The sequence below is a fragment of the Salvelinus alpinus genome, chromosome 15 (assembly GCF_045679555.1).
Source record: "Salvelinus alpinus chromosome 15, SLU_Salpinus.1, whole genome shotgun sequence".
NCBI classification, from domain to species: domain Eukaryota; kingdom Metazoa; phylum Chordata; class Actinopteri; order Salmoniformes; family Salmonidae; genus Salvelinus; species Salvelinus alpinus.
In genome coordinates, this window is record NC_092100.1 from 52,381,921 (window position 1) to 52,399,802 (window position 17,882).

Below are 17,882 nucleotides of genomic sequence, written 5' to 3' on the forward strand. Positions count from 1 at the left end.
AGCACAGTGTGATATCCCCTCTATATAAAGTGAGTTTCTGAAACATGGATTTCTTCTTTGCTGATGTGAAGAAGAAAATGAATGACAAAGAGTCCAGCGAGAATATGTTTTGGAAAAGGGTTGCCCATATTTTCAGGACCTGAGCTATTTAATTTATTTGTTTTATTTATGAAATTGATTATTTTATTTAGTCAATTACATTGATTTAGTAGGCTATTTTGCAGCATAAAGCTATATTTGTCAGCATAAAACTGAGTGACTCGCTCATTTGTGGCTTTGGATCAAAATAAAAAAGTACCGACATTATTTCAGATAGTCTTTAATAAAGAAATGCTTTGACCAAGTTAATCTGCTCATGTGTGTGTGTTCAATTAGTTGTGCCATTGTGGTTACAATGAAGATTGTAAACAAAATAAATAAAATACATAATCAGGTTCGTGTTGCAAGCTGTCATTTTTCCTTTGTTTTTTAAACATGACGAAACATACAAATGACCACATCACACAAACATCAACTACATCACACCTGCCCAGACCCATATGCTCACACCCCCATCTCCAGGTCCTGCATCTCTCTCCACCAACTTCACAGTTTTGTTTCTCTCTGTCACCCACACACTTTCACAATAAAGCATTTTACCTTTCCATTATGTTAACGACGGAGGATTGGTTGATTTCCAGTTTTTAAGTGTTTGTTTTTTCAAGAGGATTGATGAGAAAAGTATCGTTCAACCCATTGGGTATCTCACATCACCCTTGTATGCCATGTCTTGAAATATGCAGACAGACAGATTAAAAGTATATTTCCATTGTAATTCTTCTGACAGCCAAATTTCTAACTCTGCCCATAACTTATTATTATAACGTAATGAAAAATGAACCTGGTAATCAAATTTAATTTACTGTGGGGCTGCAGGTAGCCTAGTGGTTAGAGCGTTGGGCCAGTAACCGAAAGGTTGCTAGATTGAATCAACGAGCTGACAAGGTAAAACGTTGTCGTTCTGCCCATGAACAAGGCAGTTAACACACTATTTACTATTCCTAGACCGTCATTGTAAATAAGAATTTGTTCTTAACAAGGTGAACAGGCAGTGGCTCGGGTGGTTGTTGTCCTTTGATGATGTTTTTGGCCTTCCTGTGACATCAGGTGTTGTAGGTGTCCTGGAGGGTAGGTAGTTTGCCCCCGGTGATGCGTTGTGCAGACCTCACAGACCCTCTGGAGAGCCTTACGGTTGTGGGCGGAGCAGTTTCCGTACCAGGCGGTGATGCAGCCCGACAGAATGCTCTCGATTGTGCATCTGTAAAAGTTTGTGTTTTTGGTGACAAGACAGATTTCTTCAGCCTCCTGAGGTTGAAGAGGCGCTGTTTCGCCTTCTTCACCACGCTGTCTGTGTGGGTGGACCATCTCAGTTTGTCCGTGATATGTACGCCGAGGAACTTAAAACTTTCCACCTTCTCCACTACTGTCCCGTCGATGTGGATAGGGGGGGTGCTCCCTCTGCTCTTTCCTGAAGTCCACAATCATCTCCTTTGTTTTGTTGACGTTGAGTGTGAGGTTATTTTCCTGACACCACACTCCGAGGGCCCTCACCTCCTCCCTGTAGACCGTCTCGTCATTGTTGGTAATCAAGCCTACCACTGTAGTGTCGTTTGCAAACTTGATGATTGAGTTGAAGGCGTGCATGGCCACGCAGTCATGGGTGAACAGGGAGTACAGGAGAGGGCTGAGAACGCGCCCTTGTGGGGCCCCAGTGTTGAGGATCAGCGGGGTGGAGATGTTGTTTCCTACCCTCACTACCTGGGGGCGTCCCGTCAGAAAGTCCAGGACCCAGTTGCACAGGGCGGGGTAGAAACACCAGGGTCTCAAGTTTAATGACGAGTTTGGAGGGTATTATGGTGTTAGGGCAGTGTGCAGTGTTGTTGTGATTGCATCGTCTGTGGACCTATAGGGGCGGTAAGCAAATTGGAGTGGGTCTATGGTCTCTTTCCCCCCTTGATTTTGCATAACCACTGCACTACAATGTCCTTCATGTTCATGATGTTCATGAACAAAAATTTGAATAGGTCATTTTAAATTTGGCAACCCCAATGCTGGTGCTTGACACAATTGCTTCTTTAGCTCGACAAACGCTTCCTCACACTCTTGACTCCGTTTTATTTGTTCATGGGGACCCTTCCCACCTTTTGTCAATTCCCTTCCCACCTTTTGTCAAGTGGCTCAGCAATTTCAGAAAACAACATAATAAAATGTCTCACAAATGTTAAAACACCTAGGATTTTCCTGAGTGTGCGAATATTGTTTGGTCTTGCCAAAAAACGCATTGTTTCTACTCGATCACGTGTAATGTGCCTTTTGAAATCAAAACCCCCAAATATGTTACCTCTTGTTTCGCTAGTTGTGCTTTCTCATATGATGCTTTGTGACCCTGCTCGGCCAAATAGTTTACTAATGTGGTGAGGTCTCGCATATGAGTTTCTTCGTCTTTTGACGCCAATAACAAATCATCTACATACTTTACCAACACAGAACCCTCAAATGTACACCCTTTTAGCGATTGTTTCAATGCGGCGTGATACAAAGTTGGACTATTTGTAAATCTCATTGGTGCCCTCGCCCACGTTTACTGCTCCCCCTGGCAACAAAACTCAAACCAGTGTCGTGACTCCTCAGCCACCGGCACTGACCAAAATCCTAACCCTGACCCTTCAATCACGCTATAAAGATGAACTTTAGCGATACAGATTGAATCCAGCCCTAAGTCACCTCAGTCAACATCTTCCTCCGCACTGGGACCACGTTCTGCGACATGAGGGATGATATTAAATATTGCAGTGGCATGGCTTTCCCTTGGTATGTAACTTTACTTCTCACATCCGCTCCAGCAGTGATATTCCAGAACAGAGAAGCTAGAGAAGTTGGTGTCCGTCTCTCTCTGCTACCATTTTAAAGCCATTTTTAAACTAATCCTTGTTATGTTGATGACAGTGGATGCATGTAGCCGTTATGGCCAAGCGTCCAAGTACAGTGTTACTGTATAAGTTTGTTTGTATGACAACATTGCTCTCTATCACAGGAGCATGCAACCACGGGGCCCAGGGCTTGTTGCCCATATGTATTCTGTGTTTATCATTGGGCTTGCCCTACCTCCAGCTGGTCTCTTGCTGAAGGGGATTCCCAGTGAGGTGGACCTCTATGAGAACTGCACAACCCTCCAGGCTCTCACACAGGTTCTGCAGCTCTACAACACACAGACAGGCAGAGCAACACAGGCCTGAGCTTCAGGTTTTACAACACACAGAGGTAGTGCAGCGTCCTGGGCTTTAAGCAGAGCAGTGCCCTACATTTATGGTTTTCACTGCCTATATCTCACTATCACTGGTATCTGATCTCGTTGTGGAGACTGTATCTTTATCTACTGCCTGGATCCCCTGACATTTACTGGATGGAGGTAGAGTAGAGTACCAGATACCGGCTAGTGACAGTGTCTAGTGATGACTGTTTAGCAGTCTGATGGCCTTTAGATAGAAGCTGTTTAACAGTCTCTCAGCCCCAGCTTTGAAGCACTTGTACAGTTGCCATACCAGGCGGTGATACATTCCGACAGAATGCTCTTGATGGTGTATCTGAGATTTTTAGTGGCCAACACAAATATATTCAGCCTCCTGAGGTTGAAAAGGCGCTTCACCACGCTGTCGGTGTGGAGGGACCATTTCATGTCCCCAGTGATGTGCACGTCGAGGAACTTGAAGCTTTTGACCCTCTTCAGTGCGGCCCCATCAATGTGGATGGGGGTGTGCTCGTAGTCCATGATCAGCGTGGCGGAGGTGTTGTTGCCTACCTTGTTCAGGTGGGATAGGGAAATATTCAGCGCAATGGTGATTGCGTTGTCTGTGAATCTGTCATATCACCTCCAGGTAAAGTGGAGATGATATGATCTTTAACTAGCCTGTCAAAGGACTTCACAATGACAGGAGTGCTACAAGGCGATGTGTTTAGTTTTAACTGGGAACAATGCATCGGTGTCCAGATCATGGCGGACTTTCCCTTTATAATCCATAATTGTCTGGAGTCTCTGCCACACGTCTCATGTCTGACCCGTTGAACTGTGACTCAACTTTGTCCCTCTACTGTCATTTTGCGTCTCTGATTTCCTTACAGAGGTCATAGCTGGTCTTTTTGTACACGTTCATGTTCCCAGTCACCTTGCCATGGTTAAATGTGTTTGTTTGCGTTTCAGTTTTGCACAAATGCTGCCATCTATCCACGTTTTTTGGTTTGGATCTAGTTCTAATCTTCCCGATGAACCTAGTCGCCGAGTCAGTGTATACGTCGATACTATTTTCAAAGGCGACCTGTCTGCGCGATGGACAGAGAACCCCGCTGGCTGAATGGACGGGGACAATATATCCGGAGAGAGACATGATTCTGTAAAACAGTATGTTACAGTCCCTGATGTCTCTCTGGAAGGAGATCCTCGCCCTGAGCTCATCTACTTTATTATTCAGGGACTGAACGTTAGCGAGTAATATACTCAGAAGCGGTGGATGATACGCCCGCCGCCTCAGTCTGACTAGGACCCCACTTCTTCTTCCTCTTCTTCATTTTGCTGCAGACCCTGGGATGAATGCCTCAGTAAGTACAAACAAAGGATCCAGTTCAGGGAAGTCGAATATATTGTCGAAATGCTGGCGAGTGACTGCCAATCTGATATCCAAAAGTTATTTTCGGCTGTAGGTAATAATATAAGACATTCTAAGCAAATAATGTAATAAATGACTAAGTAAATGAGAAATACTGCAAAGTTGGCTAAGAGTTAGAAACAGGCCGACTGTGTATGTCGGCGCCATCTTGTGTGTATGTTTGTGTGTGCATGCCTGTGTGTGCGTGTACGTGCATGCAAGTGTGTGTGTGTGTGCATTTCTCTGTGTGTGTGCATGTGTGTGTCATTGGGGGGTGTGTGTGTGTGTGTATATGTGTCTCTTTGTGTGTAAGAAGCAGAGAGAGCGAGAAGCTTAGTTAGCTGTCTGCTTGGCGCTCCACTGCCCTTGTGATGCATGTTTATGACCCATCATGGTGAGCCAATTACAGTGCCTCTGTGTGGGAGAACCACACCATCCCATCTCGACCATCAGTGTCTCTGCACAGCCTCAGAGAGAGACAGTCAGCGACAGTTAGACTAGATAGAGAGCCTGTGTGGGAGACAAGTGACAGTTAGACTAGAGAGAGAGCGCGAGAGAGAGACAAGTGACAGTTAGACGAGAGAGAGCGAGTTCCTGGACACAGCCAGCTTTTTTTCTCTCCTAGGGGAAACTCTGGAAAGGAGAGTAATCTTCAAATGTAAGGCAGAGTACTAGGCAGGAGGCACAGGAGTTGGAAGCCGGGGGTGTTGGGGCTTTATTGTTCGCTTTACTGTACATTACAGTAATTTGTACGCAGAAAATGAGGGACTCTCTCACATGCACACTCATATGCACACACACTTACACACACACTGTACAATACATTTTCTGTGCACCAGACACGCACTCACACACGCGTTACGTACAGCACATTGATGTGCACCTCACATACACGAAGGGTACATAGCGGAACAATGGCACACTGATGTGTATAATGAATTACGTTCCCGGGGTTGGGCTGACTGTCTCTCTGTCTGTCTTCGTTTTGACAGAAACAACTGAGGAGCATCTGTTTGTGGATCCAGTCCATGTCAACCTTCAGAGCAACCAGAACTCCTCCCCAAAAAAGACATCTGACTTCTGCTGAAAGGTACTATAACATTTCATACAACACTCTTAATGAGCTTGACTCTGTTAGACCTGGATGGTTATTTGTTTAATTGAATGGCAATACTCTGTAGAACCAAGTGAGCAGCAAAACAGTGAGCAACCGCCTTTTATTCTATATAGTTGTTCCCTTTATTTTTCCGCATACTGTACTTCTCCTTACTTCAGAGAAGCTACACTACTATATAACATTCAGTGTGACAGAGCGAATTATGCCTGTCGTTGTGATCTGACATTTTCAAAGGTGAACACACTGAGAAAGTTCTGTCTCACAGCCGCTCGTTTATATAGCCCAATTAGCATTTTCAAATGAGTCATCTCCTTTCCTCCTGACTGGCAGCGGTAGACACAGAATGTGGTTACCCACTTGGTAAATATATATTATTTTCTGAAACTACTATATGTACCCATCTCATTGTTATTCAATTATTAGAGAGACACACATTGTTTTTGCACCCACCATACGTCTTGTCCGCAACGGTCATGTCAGGTGAAATGTGTATATTTTGGGATATGAGCACTCAGTTTGTTTGACACGACAAAGATCTGTTTCGGATCGTAACGTTGCCAATAAATCGGTGAATTGGGAGCTTTAACAGTGTGCGGGCCTTCTTGCTCTATACTAGTATTCTTTATTAGCCCAGCACCTATGTTTTTAAGGATGTGCGTATGACCACAAACTTTTCGACAGATACAGAATGTGACATTATCTCTGGTAATTAGTTCCATCAGTGCCTCGCATGGATCTGGGAGGTGAGGCTGAGGACAATGTATTTTTAATTTTAAAGGACGACAGTTTCATCCTCCAGAAATGTTTTATTGTTGTTTTTTTACACAGAGAGATAGACAGTGTCAGAGACAGAGATTGATGATCAGATGCCGATTTTCGAAGAGGTGGTTTGTGGGATCTAAGCCTGGTCTCCAGGGGCAGTATATGTGACCGCTAGAGTGCTAGACCAACCTCAGACATAGACTGGAGACAGTGACCCTTGGAGTAGAGGGTCTATATTTTCAGCCTATCCACACTCTGTTGACAGGATCAAACAACGACAAAGCTTTGTTTGTGTTGGCTGGCCGAAGAAGGGCACTTGCCCAAAGGGTTTATCAAGAGGGAAAATATTGACATCAAAGCCACTGTTGCACTTTGCTGCTGTTATTGCTATTCACACTTCTGTGATACAGACGGTAGAGTCTCCATGTAGAGCAATTTAAACCGACAGCCAGAGTAGATGTTTTGTCGTTGACAGTGGCACAGCCTAGTCTGTTCTCAGTGCCATGTGGAACTTCTTAGTGATGTATGTGCACAAATAGTAAAGAAGCTTAAGTGTTCTCATAGATTGTCATTTTTAAGTCGATTCTATAACTTTAAACTTAACAGGCTGCTTACTATACAGTTTGAATAGCTTCTGGTTTTGGCTGGTGTCCAGATCTTCTCATTCTCCAGTAAAAAGCCAGTGTAGTTGATTTTCAGACTGGTGGTGGGCTTCATTTATTGACAGAAGCAAATGTGATATGTTGGTTGCTGTCGACTCCTGATATATGCAATAGCTTAGGACGCTTGTGAATGTGGCGAGATTCATATTTATTTCCACAATCCGGCTGCGAGCTAACTGCCCCATTGTGCATTTCAAACTGCGTTCGCTACTTTCCTGTAGGAAGCGAGACACTTGAATGAATGAGATTTAATATTCTCGAAGTGAAGGCGACTTGAAGCAGTTTAAAGTGAGAGTGAAGGGATCCAGATCTACATCTGCCAGAATGAAGCAACAATGATGTGGCCGATGTGCATTAAAGATTCATGCAAACAGCTGTTCTTCCTACAGGACAGACAGCATAAACCAAAGCCTGTGTGCTCGATAAAACATCACAGGCCTGTGTGCGTTGCCTTGGAGCTAGAGATCCTTTCCCAGCTGCCCAAACCGTGCATATAGCGATGAGAGCGTCCGTCAAAGGCAGCTCACGCTAACCAGCCCTGTCACAATCGTTTTAGTTCACATGGACCTCAACTCAACTCCACAAGCGGTTTACGTGATGGAGTGAGTGGTTGTATTAGTGGTCGTTAGTGTTGAGCATCTGGAATATGGTGGTCACTGGACGGTAAAGTAATTGTCTTAGACTAGGCTACGTGCAGTCATTCATCTATACAAACGTTAAAATGCAAGTCTAGTAAAAAGGTTGGGCTATATCCAGATTTTCATACCGTCATAACATTTCTATACCATACCGGGGTATACAGTATTACCGAATGTGCACACGAGGAGTGATTCAAAAAACACATACAAGAAAACATGGATCTTGATAAGGTTTGAATTACGGGAACCCGGTTACCGAGATTTACCGCTCGAAACCACTCCCGGGCTAAATAGCTGCGAGAAACCGGCAAAGGATAATAAATGACAGCATGACGTGAAATGGAACTGTTAAACTATATGCAATGTCTAAATCTGGCTTCTCTACACGCTCAGGGTGGGGACATTCAGCCCATCTCAGTATGGAGGGAAGTTCACAATGCATGTAGACCTATCATGTCATCATGGCAACTTTTTTTCTTGTGACGGGTAGGCCCTACATTTGCTGGGGGGGGGGGGGGGAGGGGGGGGTCAATGTAAATAGTCTGGGTGGGCATTTGATGAATTGTTCAGCAGTCTTATGGCTTGGGGTAGAAGTTGTTAAGGAGACACTTGGTCCTAGACTAATCAAATCCAGACATAGGCCTATTCATGTGCTTTATATGCTGGGATCACCTCCATTAAAATGGCTGTTTCTCCACAATTGCAATTATTGTTGTGCATTGACTGCTTGTCAGAATGCTGGTTTCCCTCCCTATGGCACTCGTAACTTGAATGTGTCTCGGTAAATTCTATTCTACTACGGGGTTGTCTGATTTTTTTATTCATTACTCATTTTGTTTTTAGAGAAAAAGTCAATGGGGACATTTTCTAGCATTATTTTTTGACAGAAATTTTTGTTCATGTTTCATACAGTATTACTTGGGTGTGGTGGGAATGATTTTGCGGTGGTGCAGCGCCACAGTTAAATGACTGCAGCGGAAACACTGACACACAAAATAACCACAAACAATATGGTCACTCATCAACCAACTGCCATTTTGCATTTAAATGCAATCCAATCCAAATGAGTACTTCCAATTATAATGGTGAAATTATGAAATGGATAATTGCTCCTTCCAAAGCAGAGCAGGTCTGGAGATAGAAGAAAAGACACTGGGTGCCTCTGCAATAGCAGCTTATTGACTATATAATGCACTATAAAGAGAATAGGGTGCTATTTGGGATCCAGCCCACTGTTCTGTCATCAACACAACAAAGTCACACCTCGCTCCATGCATGCACCCACACATCTTCCTGTCGTGCTGAATAACGCCTGCCACTGCTAAGCAGCAGTCGCTGAGGCACTGAGCTGAGTTATTCCTGCTGGAAATCACGGTAATAAGCAGATGATCCCCTTTAGAAATAACATCTGGTTGTGTTTTTCTAATGGAGGAGCCCCATCACATGCCGTCAGTCCTCGTTCATCAGCAGCTGTTAACCAAGATACCATACGGTGGAATATGTCTTTCTTTGCTTTTTTGGTGGACTAGCTAGATTTCACCAGTATTATACAGTACATTCTATGTTAGAGACTCTAAAATACCTTTAGATTGTGTAGGTTAACTGTGTGCTAGTGTATAAGTGTTTGTCTGTATATTTGTAAGAATGATGACCCGTAAACCATGGTAGTCGCCCTCACATTTGATCTTGCAATTATTTTGCAGAAAAAAACAAGTTCAATTGCTACTGACCCAACTTACTTTCTAAGTTTCACTATTAATCTGTGTTCGAGAGTGTTTCTGTGGTTTGTAGTGATTAGCTACTGAAGAGGATCTCTACGTCTAGAAAAGTGGCTTTTTATTTTCGGAAACTCAATTACAGTGTTTGTGAAGCCTTTCACCTTCCAATTAATCCTAACAGTACCAGTGGGATCTGTCTGAATCCAATTACCAGAGCAGCAAAATACAAAATACAGTATCTCTTCAGCTCTAATCAGCAGGTTGAAGTTTATTGTCATGAATATTGCCCTGGTGGCAGAACTGACAACCTAGATGGGCCAGCTGCAAAGTCCAAATTGGCTATATCGTAAAAATGTTAAGCTGTTTGGTCTTAATGTTAGGGTTAGGCATTTGGGTGTGATTAGGGTTACATTTAAAATCATATTTTATGACTTTGTGGCTGTGCCAGGTAGTGACCACTCTGCAGAGCTGCAAGATTCATGACAATAAATGCCAACCTGCCTCTATCTAATCATGGAAAGCCCAAACCACTTCCAGCTCCACAATAGTGCAGCTACTTCCATAGGGACCTATGTGCTTTTTAATGCCTAGCTGTGGCAGGTTCAGAGAGCAGGACAAATATCAACGTGAGAGAGTAGACTTAGTGTATCTCTCATCTGTGCTTAAACTGTGTGCTTTCAGCCTAATGTCAGCCTAACACGCACAGACATACACACACGTTGTGCATTTTCCTATTCCTAGGTTGTTATATTATAGAGGGAGTTGTTTCTACTTGCTATTTGTCATTGCAGTATGGGATGTTTGTTCTTGTGTCAGGAGGCTTGTGCCTGGCTGGATCTTTAGCTATACTGACCCTTCTATTCAGAGTCAGTGGGCTGCAATGGGCCAGAGCGGCTTATCGTAACCGATGGCCTCTGGAAGTTGGCTGCTGGCTTTACCTCCATGGAGCAGGCCAATTGGGCCGAGAGCCTGAAAGGAGTGAACCTATCTGTGGCTCAGAGTGTCCTCAGCCCCCATGCTGAGACAGAGGGCCCGGGGGCCAGATAGCCAGATTATCCACCCAACTCCAGAAACATGGGGTCAATGTGGGACAGAGGTAGAGACCAAGTCCGCTGCTGTACTTAGTTGGGGTCAATGCCATTTCAATTCAGTCAATTCAGGAAGTAAACTGCAATTCCAGTTCCATTTACCTCAATGAGAAAAATGGAATCTGATCTCCAAAGGGCTCAAACTCTCCTAAGTACAGTGCCTTCAGAAAGTATTCACACACCTTGACTTGTTCCACATTTTGTTGTGTTACAAAGTGGGATTAAAATGGATTGAATTGTCCTTTTTGGTCAATGATCTACAAAAATACTCTGTAATGTCAAAGTGGAAGAAAAATTCTAACATTTTGAAAACAGGGGTGGCAGGTAGCCTAGTGGTTAGAGCGTTGGACTGGTAACCAGAAGGTTGCAAGATCGAATCCCTGAGCTGACAAGGTAAAAATATGTTGTTCTGCCCCTGAACAAGGCAGTTAACCCACTGTTCCTAGGCTGTCATTGAAAATAAGAATTTGTTCTTAACTGACTTGCCTAGTAAAATAAAGATTAAAAAATAAATAAAACAACATATGAAAAATAAAATGCTAATCAATATCAAACACTAATCAAAACCTTGATAAAATAAGTATTCAACCCCCTTAGTCAATACATGATAACCTTTGGCAGTGATTACAGCTGTGAGTCTTTCTGTGTACTGTAAGTCTCTAAGAGCTTTCTACACCTGGATTGTGCAACATTTGCCCATTATTCTTTTCAAAATTATTCAACCTCTGTCAAAATGGTTGTTGATCATTGCTAGAGAACTATTTTCAAATCTTGCCATATATTTTCAAGCAGATTTAAGTCAAAACTGAAACTCGGCCACTCAGGGACACTGTCTTCTTGGTAAGCAACTCCAGTGTAGATTTGGCTTTGTGTTTTAGGTTATTGCCCTGCTGAAAGGTGAATTAATCTCCAAGTGTCTGGTGGAAAACAAACTGAACCAAGTTTTCCTCTAGGATTTTGTCTGTGCTTAGCTCCATTTTATTTATTTTTTATTCTGAAAAACTCCCCAGTCCATAACATGATGCAGCCACCACTATGCTTGAAAATATGGAGAGTGGTACTCAGTATTGTGTTATGTTTGGGGAAAATCCAATACAACACTTTGTAGTCAGGACGAAAAGTGAATTGCTTAGCCACATTTTTTACAGTATTACTTTAGTGCAGGATGCATGTTTTTGAATATTTGTATTATTCACTTTCCACTCTGTCAATTGGGTTATTATGGTAAAAGTTAGGAAGGACGCCTTTATCTTTGTAGTGACTGGGTGTATTGATACACCATCCAAAGTGTAATTAATAACTTCACCATGCTCAAAGGGATATTCCATGTCTACTTTTTCATTTTTTTCACCCAATGCGAGGCATTGGAAAACCTCCGTTTTTTGTGGTTGAAACTGTGTATGAAAATCACTGCTCGACTGTGGGGTACAGAGATGAGGTAGTCATTCAAAAATAATGTATAACATTATTGCACATAGAGTGAGTCCATGCAACTTATTATGTGACTTGTTAAGCACATTTTTACCACGGAACTTATTTAGGTTTGCCAAAACAAAGGGATTGAATACTTATTAACATAAGACAATTCAGATTTTCATTTTTTATTCGTTTGTGAACATTTCGAACAACAGAATTTCACTTCAACATTTTTATCCATTTTAACTGTAGGCTGTAACACAACACAAGGTGGGAAAAGTTAAGGGGTGTAAATACTTTCTGAAGGCTCTGTATAAGTACCTCCCAAGGAATAAATACAACTCTTGTAACACAACCGCATTGTGAGTAGTCACAAGGAAAGGAGTTTTTTAGCAAGAGGTTTGTAATAAACAAAATATCTTGCATCATTCAAATAGAGAGTAAGAAAATGAGCAATTAACTACTGCAGAGAGAGGAATGACAAAAAAACACACATCCATTATGGTGAAATATGGCCACCATGAGGAGATGAAGGCTCTTGAGTTGTAATGAAATAGGCCCCCTGATATCCATGAATTCACCAATATGGGTCTCATATAACATTTAAAGTATGTGCTTTTTCACAACTGGTTTATATTGCAAAAATAAGCTTCCTGGTGGATTCAAGGTGCCTTCCTAATTGTACAGCTCATTTGGAAAGTATTCAGACCACTTTACTTTTTGTTACGTTACAGCCCTATTGCAAAATTCATTTAATCGTTTTTACCCCTCATCAATCTACATACAATGCCCAATAATGACAAAGCAAAAACAGGTTTAGACATTTTTGCAAATTTAATAAGTATTCAGACCTTTACTCAGTACTTTGTTGAATCACCTTTGACAGCGATTACAGCCTTGTGTCTTTTTGGGTATGATGCTACAAGCTTGGCAAACCTGTATTTGATGAGTTTCTCCCCCCCTCTCAAGCTCTGTCAGGTTGGATGGGGATCGTCGCTGCACAGCTATTTTCAGGTCTCTCCAGAGACCTTCGATCAGGTTTAAGTCTGGGCTCTGGCTGGGCCACTCAAGAACATACACCGGCTTGTCCCTAAGACACTCCTGCGTTGTCTTGGCTGTGTAGTTAGGGTTGTTCTTCCATTTAAGAATGATTGAGGCCACTGTGTTCTTGGGGACCTTCAATGCTGCAGAATCTTTTTGGTACCCTTCCCCAGATCTGTGCCACGACACATTCCTGTTTCGGAGCACTACGGACAATTCCTTCGACCTCATGGCTTGGTTTTTGCTCTGATGTGCACTGTCAACTGTGGGACCTTAAATAGACAGGTGTGTGCCTTTCCAAAGCATGTCCAATCAATTGAATTTACCACAGGTGGACCTCAATCAAGTTGTTGAAACAGCTCAAGGATGATCACTGGAAACAGGATGCATCTGAGCTCAATTTCGAGTCTCATAGCAAAGGGTCTGAATACTTATGTAAATGTTTAATTAGGGGCGGCAGGTAGCCTAGTGGTTAGAGCATTGGGCCGGTAACCAAAAGGTTGCTAGATTGAATCCCCGCGCTGACAAGGTAAAGATCTGTCGTTCTGCCCCTGAACAAGGCGGATAACCCACTGTTCCTAGGCCGTCATTGTAAATAAGAATTTGTTCTTAACTGACTTGCCTGGTTAAATAAAAAATGTTTAATACATTGTGAAAAAAGTGAAGGGGTCTGAATACTTTCCGAATGCACTGTACATGCAATGGTAATTACAATAATTAAGGCTTTGATTTTCCCCATAAAATCGAATTCTTGGCAATGGAATAATGTATGCAGAAAGAAAAAGTTTCAATACATTGCAAGGCCCTGTCCTTGTCTCATTGCATTAAAAATGTTGTGGTTATGTTAGCTCCGTATTTGAAAGGTGCCGCTTATGTTTTTGTGAAACAGTACCTCACGCTCCAGGTCTTAACAGTACCTCACGCTCCAGGTCTTAACAGTACCTCACGCTCCAGGTCTTAACAGTACCTCACGCTCCAGGTCTTAACAGTACCTCACGCTCCAGGTCTTAACAGTACCTCACGCTCCAGGTCTTAACAGTACCTCACGCTCCAGGTCTTAACAGTACCTCACGCTCCAGGTCTTAACAGTACCTCACGCTCCAGGTCTTAACAGTACCTCACGCTCCAGGTCTTAACAGTACCTCACGCTCCAGGTCTTAACAGTACCTCACGCTCCAGGTCTTAACAGTACCTCACGCTCCAGGTCTTAACAGTACCTCATGCTCCAGGTCTTATGAGCTTGTAGGCTTTTCACAATATCAAACTGAGCCAAGACAAACTGTATCATGTTTGCCTAGTAACCAGTGGTGTAGTGGAAGGTTAACACAGTTTACCAACCCTGTGCTGAAAAATGCATTTAAAAAATTGGGAGTGTTACTTTTTTCACCGCGACTGGCGATCAAAGTCTACCCCAGGGGTTTGGACCTAAATCATTTCCCCATCGTTTTGTTCTGAACAGAACCATAATTTTTCCCCTTCCGTTCCACTGATCCGACCAGCAAAATACATTTAGAATAAAATACATTTGTATTTGTCACATGCGCTGAATACAACAGGTGTAGACTTTACCGTGAAATGCTTCCCTATGAGCCCTTTCCCAACAATTCAGAGTTAAAAAGTTGGAAACATTTTCTAAAAATAAAAAAGGAAATATACTGAACTACAGTATAAACACAACATGTAAAGTGTTGGTCCCATGTTTCATGAGCTGAAAATAAGATCCCAGAAATGTTCCACATGCACAAAAAGCTTATTTCTTCATATTCAGTTCACAAATTTGTTTACATCCCTGTTGATTAGCAGTTTTCCTTTGCCAAGATTATCGATCCATCTGACAGGTGTGGCATGTGAATATGCTTATTAAACAGCATGATCATTACACAGGTGCCACTTGTGCTGGGGATAATCAAAGGCCACTCTAAAATGTGCAGTTTTATCACACAGCACAATGCCACAGATGTCTCACGTTTTGAAAGAGCATGTTGACTGCGGGAATGTCTACCAGAGCGGTTGGCAGAGATTTGAATATTTATTTCTCTACCATTAGCCGCCTACAATGTAATTTTAGAAAATTTGTCAGTACATCCAAACAGCCTCACAACAGCAGACCACATGGAACAACGCAAGCCCAAGACAGCCACATCCGGCTTCGTCACCTGCGGGATCGTCTGAGACCAGCCACCCAGACAGCTGATGAAACTGTGGGTTTACACAACCGAAGAAGTTTGCAAGAAGAAAAACGGTGTGCTCGTCGTCCTCACCAGGGTCTTGACCTGACTGCAGTTCGGTGTCGTAACCGACTTCAGTGGGCAAATGCTCACCTTCAGTGGCCAGTGGCACGCTGGAGAAGTGTGATCTTCACAGATTAATCCCGGGTTTCAACTGTTATGGGCAGATGACAGACAGCGTGTATGGCGTTGTGTGGTCGAGGGGTTTGCTGATGTCAACGTTGTGAACAGAGTGTCCCATGGTGGTGGTGGGGTTATGCTATGGGGAGGCCTAAGCTACGGACAACGAACACAATTGCATTTTATTGCTGGCAATTTGATTGCACAGAGGTACCGTGACAAGAACCTGAGGCCCATTGTCGTACCATTCATCCACCATCATCTTATGTTTCAGCATGATAATGCATGGCCCCATTTCGCAAGGATATGTACACAATTCCTGGAAGCTGAAAATACTCACCAGACATGTCACCCATTGAGCAATTTTGGATGCTCTGGATTGACGTACGACAGCGTGTTCCAGTTCCTACCAATATCCAGCAACTTCACACAGAGGAGTGGGACAACATTCCACAGGCCACAATCAACAGCCTGATCAACTCTTTGCGAAGGAGATGTTTCACGCTGCATGAGGCAAATAGTGGTCACACAAGATACTGACTGATTTTCTGATCAACGCCCCTACCTTTGTTTTAAGGTATGTGACCAACAGATGCATATCTGTATTCCCAGTCATGTGAAATCCATAGATTATGGCCTAATTACTTTATTTCAATTGACTGATTTCCTTATATGAACTGTAACTCAGTAAAAACTCAGTAAAAGCACAGAGAGACCAAAATTATTGAATATGTTTTTATTTATGGTCAAGTTTGGGGGAAGCCTGGCTTCCCTTGGCATCCATAAATACAATCCACTGCTACCAAATGGTGATGCAGCCGGTCAAGATGCTCTCAATGGTGCAGCTGTAGAACTTTTTGACGATCTGATGGCCCGTGCCAAATATTTTCAGCCTCCTGAGGGGGAAGAGGCATTGTCGTACCCTCTTCATGACTGTGTTGGTATGTTTGGACTAGGGGTGCACCAACATGGCCACACTCTTATTTGTAAACTTATCCGTAAATTGACAGTTGATAGTCGAATCGGATTGGATGATACTCGTGATCGGAAAAAATTAAGTGTTTTAATATGCCTAAATAGATGTTGGCAAAATACCTCACTGCACGTTCTCACTGCTAAAAAGCTGCAGATTTGGAGCAGCTTGCAAAGGTTTGTGTCTGTGTGTCTGTGTGTCCTCAGCAGGCTGCCAAGTTTGCTGTCACTCAGTCAGAATGCTCATCAGCGTTTCATCTTTTTCCCCTACCATTTTGCCCTGCTTGTTAAATATAATGCACATTGATAGCTTCATAGAATATTTCCTCGCCATTTGATTTATCATAGTAGCAGGCAACAGCAATCTAAAGGATCAGACTGAAAACATGCCAGGAAAAGTGGTTGTGAAATGATGAATCGAGTGGACGGAGAAGTACAATTTCACTCTAAGCAGAACAGCAGGATCAACATGCAGCTTCTCTTTACAGACAGGCAAACTAGACAGTTGACGTATTTAGACCACGTAGAGCCTCGCACATGACTGACTTAAAGAGAGTACAGTGCAGTATGGTCTTCATTTTTTTTCTAATCACAGATAATTACACAAAATACTCGGATCCTAATTGTATCCAGAAAGTTGCCCATATCCGTTACGATACTCGTTTTGTCCGGCTACTCGGCACACCCCTAGTTTGGACCATGATAGTTCCTTTGTGGAACTTGAAGCTCTCGACCCGCTCCAGTACAGCCCCATTGATGTGAATAGGGGCATGCTTGGCCCTCCGTGTCCTGAATTCCACAATCAGCTTCTTTGTCTTTCTGACATTGAGGGAGAGGTTGTTATCCTGGGATCACACTGCCAGGTCTCTGACCTTCTCCCTATAGACTGTCTCATCGTCGTCAATCATCAGGCCTACCACCGTCGTGTCATCAGCAAACTTAATGATGGTTTTGGAGTCGTGTGCTGCCACGCAGTCGTGGGTGAACAGGGAGTACAGTAGGGGACAAAGCACGCATCCGGAGAGGCCCCCGTGTTGAGGTTCTGTGTGGCGGAACCACACAGAGGGTTGTTGCCTACCCTCACCACCTGGGGGTGGCCTGTCACCACCTGGGGGTGTTCTGCAGGATTCAGTTGCAGAGGGACGTTTTAAGTCCCAGGGTCCTTAGCTTAGTGATGAGCTTGAAAGGGCACTATGCTGTTGAGGACTGAGCGCATCATTGGTAATTCCTCTTTGAGTTTTTGCTTGTAAGCAGGAATCAGGAGGATAGAGTTATGGACAGATTTGCCAAATGGAGGGCGAGTGAGAGCTGTAGTCAATGAACAGCATTCTCATGTAGGTATTCCTATTGTCCTGGTGGGAAAGGGCAGTGTGGATTGCAATAGAGATTGTGTCATCTGTGCATCTGTTGGGGTGGTATGCGAATTGGAGTGGGTCCAGGG

At 43.3% G+C, this 17,882-nt stretch overlaps 1 protein-coding gene across 1 annotated transcript in view; it reads left to right on the forward strand.

Annotated features, from left to right (window-relative positions):
* LOC139540310 (alpha-1,3-mannosyl-glycoprotein 4-beta-N-acetylglucosaminyltransferase C-like) overlaps positions 1–17,882 on the forward strand; it is a 221,643-nt gene that overhangs the window by 117,730 nt on the left and 86,031 nt on the right. Inside the window, exon 3 of the mRNA XM_071344049.1 lies at positions 5,672–5,769. The gene's annotated coding sequence lies outside the window, so the exon portion shown is untranslated. The remainder of the gene's footprint in view (positions 1–5,671; positions 5,770–17,882) is intronic.